The following is a 20,102-nucleotide window of genomic DNA, read 5'->3' on the forward strand; positions in this document are numbered from 1 at the left end:
GCCTCAGTGCTTTACTGTTGTACACCGTAACATAGTGATAGTTTGCAGCCTATGGGCTGCCGTGTTTTTTCCCTAGTTTGGGTTTTCCACGTAAACATCCTGTGTACTCTTCTCTCACTTTTGTGTCGTGCATTCATTCATGTTTTCTGTGTTTGATTCTAAGCTCGGTTGTGGCCGAGCGTTGTTCGTACGAGAGCGTATAGTTCCTGTCAGAAGCTTTGAAGGAAAGGACCAAGTTGAATAACACCTTCAAAAGAACAATGGCTTCAACATCCCGTACAGGTTGTTAAATCAGAATGTTCGACGGCAAAAAAATTGCCTTATGGAAGGAGATGATGCAGGATGTACTAATAATCAGACACCGAATCAAACTGATTAGGCACAATGGTAAACCGTCAATGATGACAACCGAAGACTGGCGGTCACTTGACAAGATCGCGAGATCGACCATAAGAATGCATCTGGCCGAAAACGTGTACTTCATCATGGGTAAAGAGTCAATTGCATTCGCTCTATGAGAGAAGCTTCAATCGGGTATATGAAAAGAAATCGAGCTCCTCCAAACTCATCTTGATCCGGCAGTTGTTCTACATGAAGATGAGGGAGTCAGGGCCGACAACCTCCCACATCAACACCTTTAGTTGGGTGTTGACCAAACTCTCCTCGCAAGGCTTGAATTTCGACTTAGAACAAATCAAGGCACTTGCACTCCTTTCCAGCTTCTTGACAAGTTGGGAAGTGTGTTGCATGACCGTCACCAACAGCTCGACAAAGCTGATGCTCGACAAAGCTGACGCTCGACAAAGTGATCGGGGTAGTGATGTCCAATGAGTTTCAAAGAAAGTAGATGACCGTGCCAAAGCTCACTTCTCCGAGGGGAATGGCTCAGAGGATCGACTGCGATCAAAGTAGGCCGAGAAGGAGAAGTGATATGACGGGAACTCAACGCTCCTTATGCACAACGCTCGGCCACAACCGAGCTTAGAATCATACACAGAAAACAGGAAATGGAAAAACACAACACAAAGGAGAGAAAAGGTGCACAGGATGTTTACATGGAAAACCCAAACTAAGGGAAAAACCACGGCAACCCACAGGCTGCAAACTATCACTATGTTGGAATGTACAAACAGTGAGTTCACGGAGGCAACGACCTCGTGCTCACGATCTTCGCCACAGGCGGCGGTTACAACAAAGGCATCGACCTCTTTCTCTCTCTCTCTCTCTCTTTGTACACTGTTACGTGCTCTCTCTTCTTCTTGCACCAACAAGGAAAATGACAACAATAGTTACTATAAGTTTGCCCTAAGTCATATTTATACTAATATGACTTTTCGGCTATTTACAAATATAGCCTCGATGGGCTCTCAGAAACATATTTACGAATATGTCTCTTCGTCCGGTGAGCATTCCTCACCGGGTCAGCACCATCCGGCTCTCCGTAGCCGGGTACTTCTCATCCGGTTCTCACCGGGTCTGCACCATCCGACTCTCCGTAGCTGGGTACTCCTCATCCGGATCTCACCGGGTCAGCACCATCCGGCTCTCCGTAGCCAGGTACTTCTCATCCGGTTCTCACCGGGTCTGCACCATCCGGCTCTCCGTAGCCGGGTACTCCTCATCCGGATCTCATCGGGTCTGCACCATCCGGCTCTCTGTAGCCAGGTACTCCTCATCCGGATCTGTTCTTCTCTCTTCCCATCCGGAGGGACCTGTCTCCCAACATGATCGACATCGGTTGAAGTCAAGAGGTGCGCCTTTGAACGCTTACTGCACAACAATGTAGAAATGTCGGCCACCACATTGCAGATTGCTAGTCATTGAATAAGAAGGGTTGAAGCTAAAGATTCAAGCAGAATGCATGCTCTTCTGACTAGAACCAGTCACAAGATGGCAACCAAATTCACGTTGTTGAATCACGGTTAGGAGAATTCCTTTCATTAGAAGGCTCGTTGATTGATGAGATCATGTACAATGTACAAGATGCACGAACGTGGTTGCTTGATTCAGGCGCCATCTTTCATGTGACCCCTCACAAAGAATAGGTTTCGAACTATTCGACTAGTGCTAACTTGATCCAATTCGGAGAGCTTTGCCGGTTTCCCCGATTGGCCTTGCCAGATCTGTATTTGTATGAATCGGCGCGCTTCTTCCAGCACTCTGAATAGGTGAAATACCCATTCAACTGTCAAATGGAAGCATCATTACCTTGCACCAAGTTCGGAACGTACCCGATCTTCAGAGGAGTTTAATCTCCATCGACATCTCGACCGAAGACGAGTACAAGATGACATTGAGTGAGTCATCATGGCAAATCTCAAAAGGCAATCTACATATAGGCCATCGCGTAAAGTACAATCATTTGTACCCACTCACCATATATAATTAGGAGGGATCATGAATGTAGCCGAAATGCCGACATCATCATTGTAGCATGGCCGACTCGACCACATGTCACAAATAGGGCTTGAAAGGCTTACGGCACTAGGCTACATTCTGAAACTTTAGCATTCGGAATCCGACTTCTATGAGCATTGCCAGTACGGGAAATAGACCTAAAGTCTGCAGTTTACACACTATGAGACACTACGAGAATCCCTAGAGCTGATACACAATGACATCTGCAGGCCGATGGCTAAAAGATCTCTAGGAGGTGCACGTTTCTTCAGCACATTTGTGGATGACTATACATGCAAGGTTTTGGCATATTCACTTAAGTCCAAAGACGAAGCGCCCGAGACATTCACTTGGTGGATAACCGAAGTTGAAAACCGATCCGACCACAAGGTGAAACATTTCCAGTTGGACAACGGAGGAAAATACATCTCCAAAGCCTTCACGAAGTACCTGTTTGAAAAAGGAATCCGGCACCAACGAACAATTCCCTAAACCCTGATGTAGAATGGTGTAGCCGAACTGATGAACTGAACAATCCAAGAAAGAGCGACGAAGATGCTTCAACCTGTAGGATTGAAGATGGAGTTTTGGGCAGAGGTGGTACAAACGACAATGTACCTAATCAACCTCTCGCCATCGAAAGCTATTAAGCTTCAAGTGCCACATGCACTATGGTTGGGCACACAACCGAGCTACGATCGACTTTGCATTTTTGGGTGCGACGCATATGCCCACATACCAAGGGAGAATCGAACACAACTTTCATTCGAGAAAATGCATCTTTCTTGTCTATGGGACGGACAACAATTTTAGATTTTGGCTTTAGGACCCAGAGTACAAGAAGCTAATCAAGAGCAGCAACGTAATCTTCAATGAAGACTCAATCAACTCGGTCCGAAAGTAGTCTTGAACTGGCAAGAGAGTTAGTTCCGACTATTTAAGTTAGTCAATATTTAAACTGACTTTTTGTAACCTAGTTTTAAGGTTGTTCGCTTTGTTGTTGCCATTGTAACTCTTTGAGAGAATAATACAATTACATACTATTGTGCCTACTTTGATGTACTTCTTCTCTCAACTTTTCTTGTTGATCTTGTCTTATGATTCAGTTGTCTTGTTTTGTGAATATGTTTCTTTGTATTCACTTAAGATCTTCATCTCAAAGAGTGTTGAGTTTATTCCGCATCCTGACGCCCGGTTACAACAGGTAGAACCTGATACCCGAAGCAGAGCAGAAGAAGAAGAAATTGGCGAAGCAAGAAAATAACAAGAGGCGGACATGGCGCACAAGGCACCCATCAAAGTGGAGGAGGAGCAAGTTGATGGCCAAGAGGAGAACAAAACCGAGACAAAGCAAAGGCCCTAACCCGACCAAGAACCAACAGAAGAATATAGCCAACAAGGGGTGGAGTTGGAGCCGATGAGCAGAGAAGAGCCGATTGAATCAAGTCAACAAGCGGCTACAGCAGAAGAACAACTAGGTGAGTCACAACAAGTGCTAAATGATGAACAACTAGCCAAGGGAAACACCGATGCAGATGACTTGGCTCAAAAGACAAGCATCTTGCATATTTTTGAAGAGTAAATTAAATCGATTTTTGTTGATTCGATTTTATTTTTTGCAATTTTTGGCGATACGATTAGTTCGATTTTGCAATTGTTTGTGGGTTCAATGTGCAAGGCACTATCTCAGAGGCGTGCCAGGTGTTGACCAGGCAAGACGACTAAAGGTGTGAACAGGGGCAGAACCAAATCAGGGAAAAAGATAGCTAGAAACCGAGTATGGCGAAACGATAACACCAAGACTAATTAATGAATTGCAATATTTTGTAATTGGCCATGCTTCCCACAAATAGGAAGCATGGAGTCTTATATAAGGGTATGTGATTGAGAGAAGTAAAAGGGGGCGGTATTGATAAACAAGAGGTCTGTACAGAGAGGTGTGCGTATTTTAACAAGGTTGAGAGTCACAATCGATAGTCGATTAGTTCGTCCTTGTAATAGTTATGTATTATTAATATAATTTTGTGCTTATGGGGAAACCTTGTGTTTTGATCTCGTAAGTCTCTAGTGCATTATTGTTACTCTGAAATCGTGAGCATCTATCATTGGTATCCGATTCGGCAAGAATCCATACCCCATCCCGTGTCCCTTTCGGACCTTGAAGCAATCGGTATGTATTGCCGAGTGTCATCCAGAACGGACGTCTAGGGCTAGTTCTGGTGTAAGATAATCAGGTAACATCTACGGAGAGTTACCCCACATTCTGAATCCTACCCCTCCTTCCAACCACAATACCTTGATTCAGTTACTTGGGAGTAGTAACCAACATTGTGTTCCTCTAGAGGGGAATAACAGGGCCGAACGAGCACTCGTAGAGAAAACTCTGAGTAACATGCCGACCAACCGATCCGAACCCTCAGTGGCATAAACGAGTTGGCTGAACACTCCCACAATAGAGGAAGGTCTGACACAAAGGCAGAAACAATGCACTAGCGGATATCCAACTAGGGGTTCACACAATGCCGACCGGACACTAGAATCGATCGAAGAAGATGAACTGACTATTTCGGCACCCAAGAGATCTAGATGAGTTTGAAAGCCGATAGAGTTCTTTCAACTGAGCTTGGACTACGTTTATTACACGGATGCAGGCAAACCATGCACCGATGAAGACGTTATAACCGCTCGGATGCCGAAACATGGTGTAAAGCCATGAATCCAAATTTTTGATGCTCTACTAGATTCAAGCATTGTTAATACTATTCACCATGATCTAAAGATAGATGTCTTTGCTCAAGACATCTTAGATCATACTGATCCAATGCATACATCATGTTTCGTCATATTAACATTTAATTGCAGATTATAAGCAATTGAGGCAGCATGATGAATTACTCTTCTTCAAAAGAATTCCTTGTGTTCCAAATGGATCATCCTACCTCCAACTCTTACAACATGGCCATGATACAAATATCGTTGGGCATTTTCCTTGGATTTCTTAACACAAAAATCTTGGTTGCCTCATCTACGTAAATATGTCGAATATTATGAACTTTGCACATGCGATACATGTTGTACAACAAAGATGCCCTGAGATCATCCTTATGGTTTTTTGCAACGGTACCAATTCAGAGTAAGCCAGAATTGAGCAAGCCATGGCAATCTATGTTTTTACATTATATTACAAATCTTCTAAATTCTAAGGGGTTCAATTCTATCTTAATACTAATTGATCTGTATACTAAAATGAGACATTTCTTACCATGCACTAAAGATATCACTAGTGAAGTGAAGAAACAACTAATCTAGTCATACATGAAGTATTTCGTCACCACCGTCTTCCAAACAACATCATTAATGATCGTGAACCACAATTCATATCTAAATTTTGGAAGCATCTCTTCACAATGCTCAAAGTCTTATGCAAATTATCCTCATGTTATCATCCACAAACTAATGGTCAAACAAAGTGTACAAGTCAAACATTGGAACAAGATGATTAGGTTGATATATTACATTTTGCAAAATTTGCATGTAATAATTCTATACAATCCTCTACTATGCTTACACCATTCTATGTATACACAGGTTACCATACTCAATGGTGTTTCTTTGAAGCTCTCTTGACCTTATGATACATCGGTCAAGGCCTTACTGTTAGGATAAATATTGCAATCTATCGAGTATCGACTATTATTTTTGTTTTGTTATTTCAACTAGGTTCTAGAACTTTCCCGAATAATCTAAAAAAATCATGAATATTCTAGAATACTCTAGAACTTTCTAGAAACTCTAGGATTACTCCTAAGGTCCTATAAATAAATAGAGGCATAATATACTAATCAAATCAATTCAGTTCAACACCAATAGCCTCCCATCTTCTCTCTCTCATATTTTATTTTATTTTTAGTTTTGATGATTGGTTAAATACCCACTTTGTTGTAAACGAATTGTCTCATGGGCAAATTTTGGCCTTAGAAGACGTTAATACATCTTTCTTTCTCTCTCTCTTCACATGTTGACTAACATCATGTAGCCACATATCAAATATTAAATTGATGAAGACAAATACTACACTTGATTTTAGCCAAAAGGCCAATAAAGATATAAATTGTTATGATGCCCTGCTTCGGTTCTTATAGGACACACCCAAACATTTCTTCACATGTGGGATATATGTCTTTGTGTCTACCACCTTAATCTCCGTCTTATCTCCCATGAAACGCTTTTTAGGTGACTACAAACGAAGCTCATAACGCCCTTCTTTGATAAATGCCCATCAATTTATGTATGATGGAACAAGCTCCATCAATTTGCGATGCGAGTTCTCATATGTATGATGAAACTCCTTTCTAACATTGTATTTGTGACATTATTAAGTAGCGTCTCATTTCCAAAGAGTAATTGTGAAACCAACAACGTAGGCACACTAATTTACGAACCACGTCAAATGCAAGGTTGGACCTTCATAGACCTCAAGGTGAACGTGCCTCTCGAAATCTTCGACCCACACGCTACTAAGGAAACTTGACCATGTGAAACAACTCGTGGTTGGTGCTTATTTTATTATACCCACATCCTAAAGGTTACAAAGACGGAACTTTAAAGGACTAGAAAATTTGTGTGAAGTATATACAAGATCACAAAGGACTCCTTGCAGATGTGTTTCGACCAATGGACAAAAGAAAGAAAGCACGCAATGGACAGACATGTCAAGCAATGAATGGGTCATAAATCCAACACGGCATTTCCTATTTCACACATTGTATCTCTAACTATCATCTCCTAGAACCCTTCTTCGGTCTCTTGTTTAAATATCTAATTTGTTAAGAATGGTATCAAAAAACGACACATTCCGAGATTTGCTATCAAGCCCTAATGATTTGCAACAAGCTTGTGAAGTCTCTAATCATCTAATTTGTTAAGAGTTTGTGTGTTTTTCCAACTTAGTTCCAAAATTTTCAAATCAAGATTCAAACTTTCCTAAAATGGCATAATTAACCTTTGAAAAAGGTGGTTGAAGAAAATATTTGAACAAAGAGTCAACCTGAATCAATAAGCCGTTTAAAATACGTTAAGCCAATAAAGGCTCAAACAGAACCGTACCATTTAAACCGTAAATCAAGAAGCCGTTTAGAATCCGTTAAGCCAATAAAGGTTCAAACTGAAACCGAACCATTTAAACCGGTAAGCCACAGTATCTACTATCATGGTTTAGTACGGTTTAAACTAAACCGTTATGCATTGCAATTGTGAAACCCAAAGTGCTATCCATATCAGAAACAATAACAGTTTTTTATGAACTGCGAAGCCTCAAACAACCGAATTGTTAGAATGAATGGTTTGAGAAGTTGCAAATGCTTGAGCTGTTCTTTTATTTTTAGGGTTTTTTAGAGGCCCACTCCTCCGGAGAGGAGCAAGAGCCTTTGCAAAAATTCTCCGGGGCTCCTTTAGCAGGAGCCGGGGAGGGGGGTTGGAAATAGTTTTCAACCAGCAATTGACGCGTCTCGGGAAGCCCTCACTAACTGCGTCATTGCCCCAAGCGCAAAGATGAAGATAAACAGAGAAGCCCCTCGCTATTTATAGCCATATCCTTCCCCGGCCTTTCTATGTGGGACTGCCAAATATTGCCTGCTACACTCAGTCAGACACAGACCTAACCATTCCATACTCAGATGTCCCACGACAAACCTAGAGAGAGAGAGAGAGAATACCTAAAACAAGGAATAGGATTGACTGCCTCACCAAAATAAAACCCAAATGACCCACTCATATGCCCATATGATGCTTCATGTCGCACACTCACACACAAACCATTTACATCCATATATGCATGTCATGTCCATTTTTACAGCTGAACATGCCAAAGACATCAATCCGAGTTGAAAATAGTCCAGTATAGAAGAATTAAGATTGCTTCGTAAAGCAAAAACATGGAGAACTTCAAGATTAGACAAGTACGCGAGTCAGGAGAACGATCTGAGGTGAGAATTCTTTAGAGCATTTGTATTGACTCACTACCATAACTTGAGAAATAGTCACAATTGATTGTGAATTAACACAACAGCATCTGTTAACCATGGGCAAAAAACATGGCTAAAGAGTTACTACGAGGATGTATATTTAACCTACAACATTGGGCTAATAAAAGGATGAAGATGAGTATACAATAATAAGCTTGAAAGAATTGAACACGGTGAATCAGTTAATACAAGGTATGTTATATGTAATAGTATGGTTTTTTCATTCAAAATTAAATGCTAGTTCATAGAAGAATGGATGAGTTAAACACAAATAATGAGTTAATTACTTACTAAGATGTTTACTTGAAATTCACTATTGACAACAACTACTTTCGAACATGACATTTGACACATGGTAAGACTTGTTTCTCCTTGAGAGCTTCTTATGTCTTCTCTTTTTCTTCTTTCGAGTAATCAACAAAGCCTACTTGAGATTTGTAAAGACCAACATGCAATAGGAAGTAGCGCAGTCACATACAAATATCATTACACCCAAAATCAAACAAAATAAATGAATCTAAACCCTAACCAAAACATAATTGGACTTGTGGCCATGTAAGGAATGTCAAAAGCATTCTACTACTTTATTAAGAGGCAAAGGTGATTTAATACAAGTTATTTTTTATAGAAACAAAAACCACAACATAAGGATTGCTCAATACAGCACAATTTAAAATGTGAAAAACCTTTTAGAAGGGATAGATAACCACGAGACGAAGTGCAAATACGAATCATTATCAATAAATATAATAGATTACAATAATGTCCCACTCTATATAAACTCAGTGTTACATTAAATGAGTACATCCTCCTCTAATTACTTAAACCCAACAAAGTAAAAAGTACCATAAAAACTCACTACATGCAACTATTGATAGTGGTGTATCACAAACAATGTGATACGGGACATGAGAACCTTGATCTAATGTTAAAAGAGTACTCACAATGCGACTTTTACATAGGCTTGTAGGTAGCATGATTTGTATAAAGAGGTGCAAAGTGTCACTCTATCATCACTAGGTGTGTTACACTGATTGCACTTCTATGTATCGACAAAGTTTGCCTCCACACCGATACCAAGGGGTTCTGTCCGGCATATACCCTAAAAATAGTGAACCGTGTAAGAGTGGTTGTTAATCACTCTCGAGCAGCTAGCCTTACAAACCCTAACCTCCCTCACCCTCACCCTCACTTCAGTAAGACAAACCTTATGAAGAAGTTAACCTCGACTTTAAGCAAGCTTAAATATTAAGCACACACATATATGAAGTCACAAGATTACACATAGTAGTGTTAAACCCACCTTGATTAAGAAGGGAAGTCACACACCACATATAAAAGGGGACGATTTAAAGTTTGACTAATTAGCACTTGACACTATTTGAACAATTCACAAGAGTATATGGGAGTAATGGAGGGAGAGTGTTTGGATCTCCAATTATAGTGGCAGATAATGAGGTGCCAACTTGTATGTCTTGGACAACTTTAGCTATCTTCACATTTTCACTCACTTTTTAATACACATGTTCACCCTCACCCCTTGCACACTTGGCCTTGCAATATAGTGTTTTGGCCTTCTATCACGAATGCACCCTTTGCCCACCCTTGGGCCTTAGTTAGCTACTTCCAAACACGCCACTTGAGAGTGTTTTTCGGGGACTTGGGAACCCATTGCAGCTTTGGCATTTTGGCCAAGCCAATATGTTTCTATATGTTTTGCAAGTTGGATGTTGCCAATTTAGCTAGCTAGAATTGGTTTTGAATTTATAGTTGGTGTTATAGATTGAAACCATCTCAGGATTGCACGGTCTATTCAGGTGATCATGTACTTATTCTCATGTGCCCATGCATGTAATCTCCTTTGCCATATACGCATAAAAAGATGCAAGTGGGAAAAACAATCATCATTATCCCACATTTTGGAATATTTTTTCAACACCTTGGCATTATGACGCTATTATGTATTTTGAAAGGGTAGTTGTGAAACCAACAACGTAGGCATGCTAATTTAAGAACCATGTGAAATGCACGGTTGGACCTTCAGAGACCTCAAGGTGAACCTGCCTCTTGAGGAAACTTGACCGCTTGAAACAACTCAGTTAGGTTTATATGCTTATTTCATTGCAATTAGAAATCAGCCCTTTCATGTAAATTTTGAAGCAAATGTCATATACTCGTTGGACAATCAATAGCTTGTCAAGCCCAATGACATTCGAAGGCTTACCTTTGTGTGTTTTTCTTATTCTAGTCACCAATGCTTTCTAAGTGCTAAGATGGAATTAGAAATTAGGAGGGACAAGGCATGAAGTGAAACATTTATTGCATACATTGGCAAAGGGGGGTCTTGATTGATTGTTTCCTGCTGATGCTAGATAATCGATTTCTGCTGCTGTTTTTGCCAAGAAAATGATATGGATACTGATTTCTGTTATATTCTAGCTGATTTTATCTATATCTGCCCCTGGTGTGAACAAGTGTCTGATTTATTGCGGCATATGATCTCGTTTCCATTGTTGTGTATGTATCTCAATTCGCTCAGGTAGATCGGTGCGTTTCTACATACCTCAAACAAAAGAAACATATCAAGTCGCACAGGTAGATCTGTGCATTTCGATGATTGTTATGTGTGTACTGATCCTGAAATTTACTGTCTATCTGCCTTGGGTTAGGTTGGCATCTCAATATATAGGAGGCAGGCCAATGCCACATACACGCACATTACTATAGACATTTGGTAGCGTTGAAAGCACAGTCCCCACAATCACTCTAGTAATCACTCGATGATTATATAAACAGATCCCCACAACCACTCTAATTGCTCCCAGATTATATCGCTAGTTGCAAAGGTTCTTACATACCGTAAAGCAGGTTTTATCAATATATAATTGTAACATAAATTTCAAAATGTAGCAGTAGTTTCCCAACATTGTAAATTGAACAAACTTGCGTTTCTTTTCAAACAGCTGGGAAATGCGTTTACATAACTTTTGTATGAAATAAAGAAAGACCTAGAAATCTGATTTTTGTTGATGAATATTGTTGTTTCTGAATATTTGGAACATAATTTCAATTTGGTTCAATGTAATTTTGTCATGAAACAATGTAAATTTTTTGATTTGGATTTTGGGGTAACCAAGTCGGTGTACTTGCCATTAATGTTGCCACATTATTATGGTGACTCTCCTTATTTCTTTCCATTAAACCATTCCCTTGTTGCCTGTTTCTTCTTCATTTCATCTCTCGATGTTGCAATGATTCTTATCCAACTAAACAGGGCCTTATTATAGCTACCAAATCTCTTTTGCTTAAGGGGCCATAGTTTATAGCTTTTGCTTGATTACAGAAGTGATCTATGATGGCTAATTCATCACTGCATGTGCCAGCAAAGAGAATGACTGTCATGTGCATTTACATAGTCTAACAGAATCATATTGTGATTTGCACATAACATCTTGTTTGTTTGCTAGGGTTTCTGGTATCCATATCTTTATTGCACAAGAGGATCTGGTGTCCTGCATTACTTTCCAGTTAAATCTAACGACACTGTTTGCGTCCTTAGCCTGATGTCTTAAATCAAAGAATAAATAACAGATGCCCAATGAAAGGGAGTAAAATGAAGTTTAGCTCAAAAATTTGTTGCACCTTTTTCCTATCAAATCCTGGAAGATCTAACCATCTCTCTCTCTCTCTCTCTCTCTCTCTCTCTCTCTCTCATAGGTTCATCATACTTAACTCTTCTTCTTATTCTGGTGTAGATTTTTGCCATATCTACTCTAACTTGAAGCTTCCAAACTAATAATGTCAAGCCTATTCAGTCTTTCAAAATCGAAGCTCAGTCCTTAGTTTCAGAGAGATTGTTTCATGTTATGTATACCCAAAAAATGTCATTACGAGCGTGCCCGATATGATAAAAAACACAACAATGTCAACGAAACAACCTACCAATAACTCTTTTTGGAACCATAATTGTTTCATAAAAAAGGATTGAATTTGCATTAAATCTGAATAATTTGTCCACACATTGGGCAAATTGTTGCATCTTTTTGTCAAAACAGAATGTAAGTGTATCATTTGATTCATCACAAACCTTGATGCCTTCCATAACATCTCGGTACTTCATACACTTTACTAACCAAAATAGCCCAAGCAACATACTCATCCCCTTACGACGACAGATCCTTAGCCCATATGTAGAGAAGTGCCCAGTTCTTGTTCTCGAGGCCTCCACCATTTCTAGTGTTTGCGAGAACGTGATCTGGGTCCATTCGTCATTTTTAATTTCCTCTTAACGGTATTCCAAATCTCATAATTTTGAGCCTCATATAAAGTTGGGGGTTTTATATTTGTGTGATTGCATCCATCTACTTAATTACGCTTACAGATTTAGGGTATGAATTGGCAAATATTAAGAAACCAAATAACGATGAATTAATGGGCTCAACATTGATAAATTGTTGGCCAAATCAACTATATGCATGCTCATTGCTTCCATGGTAGTATACATTGTCTAATGTATCTTCTCTATAGGATTCAAAATGGTATATAATTGAAAGAGTGGATCATTCTATATAATTGAAATTAGTAAAGATTTAGTTGAATGTTTCTGCATTTCCATTCGACCCATACATTCCCTTGATACATATATATGTTCACATGTAGAGCACCAAACAAGAAGTAAAGTATGGTGAAAAATGAGGGTCACTAAAGTAATGTATGTATTACTCTGTATTACTCTAAAAATGGAAGGGAATGGAACGAGATGGATTAATAGAATGGATTGGAGTGAGAAGAATGCTAATTTCCACAAGGTGGGGAATGTATAGGTAAACATGTATGCAAAGACCTTCAATCTGGATCAGCTATCAAAAAAATGAAAGGGAAGTAAAAGGAAAGAAATGAGATATATAAGAAGAATGGAATGGAAAGGAAAGGAAAGAAATGGGAGAATTGATGGAATGAAACTGGTGATTTTGAATAATACCAGATTGTCAGTAAGTGTAACTGGGTTTTGTATACGGGAAACACTAACAAATCCTGCATTTTTCCTAACAAACCATTAACTATGAATTAGTACCCTGTCAGTAAAAAGCTAGAATCTTTCAATGTTCCTTCAGAAGCTTCTCATGCTTTCTGCACTATCTCAGACCTTTGAAGCTCTGCGAAGAGATGACGGGATTTGAGAAGGAATGTGATGATGCATAGGCAGTCTATAAGGAGAAGAAGAAGAAGGTTAGGTCTGTCTGGACCTCGAGTAGACTCCATTGATTACTTACTACCAAGAAGAGAAACAGAACAAAGAAAAAGCTCTCAAGGACAAATCAAGCTGTGTTACATACTCCCAGTTAGAAAGTCACTGCTTTCTGTGTTCTTTATCAGCAGCATAGCGCCCCTGCCAATAAATAGTAAGTACATCAGGTAAATGTCCCAAACAAGATTTTAATCCAGATTCTCCGTGTTTAATTCTTTCCAAGCGTATTAATGACTGCTGATCTATGAACTGGCTCTTTAATTAACCCAATGTTGCAGGTCGTATTAACTTGTTAGCAATACAGATCCTTAGCATCTTCTATCTCTTTCCTGCTACTTGCTCCCAAATCCAAATTCTTATGTAAATCGAATCCAATCTGGTTTGTTTAGGTTTTCACTCTGAGAATTCCTTTAGGGTTTGTTATGTCTAATCATGACATTCTCTTATAAAAATTGGAATGTTCATAATCTGGCTTATTATATTAATACAGGTTATTTTGTGGGTCATGGCTTGACATGTGTGAAGGGCAATTCTACTCATCAAGTTGAATTTCAGGAAGTGGTTTGGATACATTAGGACATGTCTTCCAAACCCTAATGTATGGTTGGCTCCTATACCTTCCAAAAATGCTACCATGGGTCCTAGGGGACATGCACTCATTTTGCTATGTTTGTAATAATGCCACTGATTTTTGATATTTTCCATTGCCTACTTCGGTTTAGGTTAGGTTAGGTTGGTTATCCATGCTCATGGATTATGCGAAAGAATGGTCAGCGATGGGAATGCACAAGCTTTAGGGTTTAGGCCCTTTCTTTTTTAAAGCCCCTTCATTGATATGTAGTCTAGGTACTAAAAACTCCATTGGCACAATTGTTTCTTGCTCATACACTAAAAACGGTGGGTTGTCTTGGCTACCTAATAGGAAGTCCAAAATAAACCCGTTCCAATTGTCTCTATTGGCTCTAATACGATCTTCTTGATAGGAAAACTTTTTGATAAGGGAGCTAAAAAGAATCTTGTTAGAGCTCTCTGCTCATCCTTTCCATCTCATGTAGTTAGTTAGAGGATCTCTTTCGATGCTCATTGAAAATAATAACCATGACTTTGTTAAGGAAATGAGAACATCCATTACTTACAAACTTCCGAGATAGCCTCAGAGATGAGGCCTCAGATGTTTAACACGGACTATTGAAGAATGGGGCAAAGGTAGTCCGAGAAAAAGTAAGTCCCCGAAAAGAAGAAAGAAGCAAGAAGGAAAACTATATTTAGCACCTAATGGTGCATGTGGGATGACTACACTCAATGAGAGAGAGAGAGAAGTGCCAAGTTCAAAACTTTGAACATTGGCTAAAACAACAAGGAATATTAGAAGAAGAAGACAACATATCATGGGTCATGGAGGAAGCCTCATTTAACGATACAATCGGAGAAATAGAGAGTATCGTGGACTTGAGCCTTCATGAACAACATACGATTCAAGTCAACTCCATCAACATATTACTGCCATCAACGAATGCTGACAAAGGGTCATGGAGGAGTTGGTCAAAGTAAACACAAAATATAAACCAGTAGATAAGAAGGTCAAGCCAGTAGCTATTTTGTTACCCGAGGATAGTTGGCAAAGGATGAAAGAAGTTACCAAGGATCGAAGTCTTAGAGACCCAAAAGGGATAGGCCATACCTTCATCGAAGAATCAAGAGGGAAACTCCAACTCGGGCAGGATGACTTCCTTCTCCCCGAAGAAGAAGAAAGGTGTAAAGAATCAAGAGATGGATTCTGTGCAGCGGAATAGGTATGGACTGTGTGTGTGTGTGTATGAGAGAGTGAGAGAGAGAGTGTGTGACTGAGAGAGACAAGGAGTGAGACATAGAGAATACGCAAGGTAAAAGTATATTAACAAAGGAGAAAGACTCAACACATTACAAGGTGGGAGGAGGGTGCTTTATATAGTCACCCTCTCTCTTCATTAACTACAAGACTCATGGAGCATGGGGAATGTGAAAGCTCATAAGTTATGTGTCATAGAATATGATTCTATGACTCATACTAAATGCTAGAATACAAAGAGGTGACATAATGGTGACTCTTGACCGCTGGAGTGTCTATTCACTCTCAAGGTGAGTTCACACACTAGACCAAGTTGAGCTTGATTCTCAACACGCCCCCTCAAGCTCAAGTCGGGTCGGTTTCAGACGGTATCCGAAACCCGCGTCGACTCGCATTTATGCGGAGTTGCAGAATCCGTGCTCCAGCTTGCGTTGTGCGTAGTTACGAAGTCTGTGCTTCGGCTTGCGTTCTTTCTTTGCGGCTTTGCGCGGTAGATCAGCTCTTCGCGGCTTCGTTGCGCGGTTGCGTAATCCACGCGTTATTGCGTAGTGTGCGCGGTTTGCGGAATCCACGCGTTATTGTGTAGCGTCTTCAGTACTCCCCCTCAAGCTTGGTAGGTCAGGGATCGACAATCCGAGATCGGTCATGAATTTCCATAGCTTGTCAACTCCTAAGGCTTTAGTGAAGATGCCGGTCGTTTGAAGATTGGTGCTAATGTGTTGTAGGTTGACATCGTCAGCTAGAACGCGCTCTCGGATGAAGTGATAGTGCACTTCGATGTGCTTTGTCCGCGCGTGGAACACCTGGTTCCGAGCTAGATAGATACTGCTCATGTTGTCGCAGTAAAGGGAAGTCGGATCCTTGATGGGTACACCCAGATCCTTGACTACCGTTTTGAGCCATACAACTTCACATGCGGCCATTGCTGCGCTCCTATATTCCGCCTCTATGCTCGGAAGAGCGACGGTTGGTTTCGATCTTCAAGTTAGGTTAAAATTCTAAACTTTTAACATTTCAAAATTTTAAATATTTTTCCTAAAATGTGAAAATTAGGCCTAAAAATGCAAAGGTTGGTCAAGGCAATATTCAAGAAAATATTTAATAAAATAATCAAGTGTCGACCCTAAATTGTCAAACTATTTATACTAGAAACCATTAAGTTGATAAAGGCTCAAATTGAAGTGTTGACCCCCCAATCCGAACTTATTACAAAAACTTGAACTTGAACCAAATCGTTTTAACTGTTTAGCCATGGTTTCGTGGTTTGGTTTGGTTTGGTTCACAAACTAAACTGTTATTGACTAGTAATTTCGACAACATTTTTTGGTACTATGTTGGCCAATACCACATCAGATCATAGGGCTACACTAGTATGATTTTCACTACCATATTGGATGTGTCTCGCAAAAACATGGAACCCTTTATTCTAGTATAGTGGTCAATCCTTTAATGCTTTCAAGAACACGAGCATTAGTCTTGGATATGCTTTTTACTGAACCAACGTCCATGTCAATGAGGTCTTTGATAGAGTAGTAGGATTTGCCTTGCAAGCCTACTCAACATTTGTTGGCGTTGGGGCTTCGAGAATAGCATTAACCTTTCGTAAATGTGTTTCAATACTGTATTTATTGATTGAAGATTTGACAAAGGAGACATTTGGTTGAAGTCCACGACATCACTACATTTCAAGCGGTTTTACGAACCTAGAGTTTTTCAGTTTGGCATGCTCATCTGTTTCACTTCTTCATCCCTTTCCTCCAAAGCTCGCAATATGTTGGCAACTCTTGCACAACAAATGCCTTCTCAACCGTGTTCGTTTATAAGTGGATGGGGGGGGGGGGGGGGATCACATCTCGCAAATGGTGGTGATGGAGTGCAAGGGTGTTTGGTTGTATGTGCATAATAAATATATTGGTGGTTCCTTCCTACGATACTCAACAACTTTTGTAACCCTCGTCATTAGTGCTTGGTTTGTATGTCACAACCTTGGTCTCCAAACATTGTACGTAACATATGTATATAAATGAAAATCGAGTTGAATTGGGTGTGTATGAGGTGTGATATCTCTATGTACATATATAGATAGGAACCAAGGTCCAAGATGTGAGACGTGAAGGGGCGAAGTAAGTACGGGGCGAGGTTAGAGGCACACACACTCACCCACCCTCAAATAATAGTGGGGTTCACCCTAGATTGATTGTGTACATAACATATACATATGTATAGGAGGGGGAATGGGATGGTTAGTTAGTAAGGATTCAGGAAGGAGTGTGCGTATCGTCATAGTGAGAATAAATACAATGAACAGCATTGTGAAAGATTAGATTAGAATTGTCCCACATACAAAGGCAACAAAGTGAGTTGTCTATAAAATGAAGGCGCTTAGGGAAGGTAGAACATACTTACCTGGGCGGGGTCTATCGGTGATCAGCAAGGCCGATGGCTTAGAGCCGGCGCCTCCATTGCACTATCGGAGGGGCTGTTTGCTCTAGCATCTCCCCAATGTGGCAGAGTGCACGTCATAATTTGTGGCAGCGGGGGCTCGCGTTCGCGCGGCCCCCTTTCTCAATTTAATTCAATGTAAAACATAAATCTGACAGGCACTATTAATTTTTAAGTAGAGTTGCTCAATTATAGTATATCTCGATTCCTCTACTGTGATTTCTGGAAGCAAACCAATTTTCATAGCAGTAGGGTCTGATGCATGCTGTCATCATGTAATCCGCCTCGTATCCTCTGCACGCATTTACTGTTTAATATATGTGGTCAATTAGGTTTGTTAGCCATGTACAAATATATTATTAAAACCTATAAGCCATGATTTCACTAAATCACTGTTCTTATGGTGGTTTGTTATTATATCAAATGTGTGATTTCAAGTCTAGTTCTCACTTTTGCCGAGTGAGCCACGAGCAGGAAGTGGTAGGAAATAGGAGAGGCATGAGTCAAGGTTGTCAGATGTAATATTTTTGTCTGTAGGGGTCTCTCCCCTCTCAACATCCATATTTCCATGTGCACTTCCATGTATGTAATATGCATTAACGACGTTTGTGTCCATCCCATCTGATTCCCCCATATATGAGTCACTAGTCTACTTTCCTCTGATGCATGGCGTCTTCTCCTTAATTCCGAATGTGGTCCAAATCTGTCTTAAGGCGTCCAATAATGTCCAAGAAAAGACGGAGCCTCCCTCTATGGTATATAATAATAAGAACGATCAATAATAGCAAAAACTCCGTTTTGTAACTCCTGTGAGGCACGAGCAGGAATGGAATGAAATCGAAGAGGCATGGGCCAATTCGGGCAGATGTATAAATCTGGTGGCCCAAGCGTATATCCTGGTTCCATGTGCACATCCTTGCAACGGTTTGTCGTTTGAAAAGCGCATTTTCCTGGTGCTATAAACCATCAGTCACATTTTCCACTTAAATTGAAAAGGGCGCAGCATAACTTACGATACATAATCATTTTGGAAATTTGAATTTGAAAGAGGGGGGGTGCGCCTGTATTACCTCAGAGGCAGTGCAAGACTGAGGCGACGCACGCAGCTCCCAAAGACAGCAAGCTGTCTCGGGCAGGAGCTGCCCCCATGAAAGAAATTAGGTTAATATCATGTGGCCTTATAGGCCACGTATCAGATATTAAACTGATAAGAACAGATACTACACTTGATCTTAGCCAAAAGGCCGAGAAAGGTATGATTTGAACGTTGCAATTAGTTTCGTATTTATAGGTCGCACCCAAACGTGCCTCCCTATGTGGGATATATCTATCTATATGGATATATATGCAGTCGGTTGACTCTTTGCATGATATGCCTAGACTCCACCATCAAAACTTTCTTGAAGAAGTAGAGCTTTTCTTACCATAACTTGTTATGTATGTAATAGATTTCCATATTTTCTTCCCTTCCTTCAATAATATATTTTGGTGGATAAAAGATGGTAATAAACATTCGAGCATATGAAATTAGTAGTATCATTTGAAAGCAAATCGAGGAATATGTTCCAAACGCAATCATGTTTGTTAATATCAGCGTTGTACCTTAAGTTGGGGGGATAACACTAACACACTCATTATCTATATTTGTAACTAATGATCATCTCATTGGGTTTACTTTAAAGAATAATTTCCTCTATCAATTCATATAAGCATGGATCACATAGTTTCCTTAAATGCTCCCACTAAGGTTCAAATTAAAAATAAGCTCCATCGAATTGTGACGCAAGTTCTCATAGGCACGATGAAACTCCTTTCTAGCATTGTATCGGGAACGAAAAGTGAAATTGAATTATAATTGAATTCATCTAGACGGGCATTGGTGGAAACAACGGGCATTTTGAGATCAACCGCAGTCGCACACCAACCGATCATCACACAGAGACAATCGTTGTTCCCATAAGTAACCAACCAAGGAGACGTGAATCCAAGCATGACAAGTGCACATCAACTACACAAAGATGCAAACATCATATTTCAACAACACGATGAGTATGCAACTAGAATTCGTGGAATAGAGCTCTCCAAGCAATGCAACCGAGCAAATGCTTCAAGTTATGTCAGCAATGATAATGTAGGTAAACCACACAAATCAAACAATAATGAA

General features: G+C 40.0%; 2 non-coding genes and 2 pseudogenes across 2 annotated transcripts; 1 reads left to right on the forward strand and 3 right to left on the reverse strand.

Annotated features, from left to right (window-relative positions):
- Positions 1–6,410: 6,410 nt before the first annotated feature.
- LOC147854420 (U2 spliceosomal RNA) lies at positions 6,411–6,505 on the reverse strand (annotated as a pseudogene).
- Positions 6,506–7,812: 1,307 nt separating this feature from the next.
- On the reverse strand, positions 7,813–7,949 carry LOC147854421 (U4 spliceosomal RNA; annotated as a pseudogene).
- A 9,945-nt stretch (positions 7,950–17,894) lies between these two features.
- LOC147854422 (U1 spliceosomal RNA) lies at positions 17,895–18,059 on the forward strand. Its single transcript, XR_015531107.1, has one exon. It is a non-coding gene; the product is annotated as a U1 spliceosomal RNA (small nuclear RNA).
- A 929-nt stretch (positions 18,060–18,988) lies between these two features.
- LOC147854423 (U2 spliceosomal RNA) lies at positions 18,989–19,195 on the reverse strand. The gene has a single exon (XR_015531114.1). It is a non-coding gene; the product is annotated as a U2 spliceosomal RNA (small nuclear RNA).
- Positions 19,196–20,102: the final 907 nt, after the last annotated feature.

Source organism: Azolla caroliniana, unplaced genomic scaffold (genome assembly GCF_043228905.1).
Source record: "Azolla caroliniana isolate FFs.n. ecotype wild unplaced genomic scaffold, voAzoCaro1.0.p SCAF_15, whole genome shotgun sequence".
Taxonomy (NCBI): Eukaryota; Viridiplantae; Streptophyta; class Polypodiopsida; order Salviniales; family Salviniaceae; genus Azolla; species Azolla caroliniana.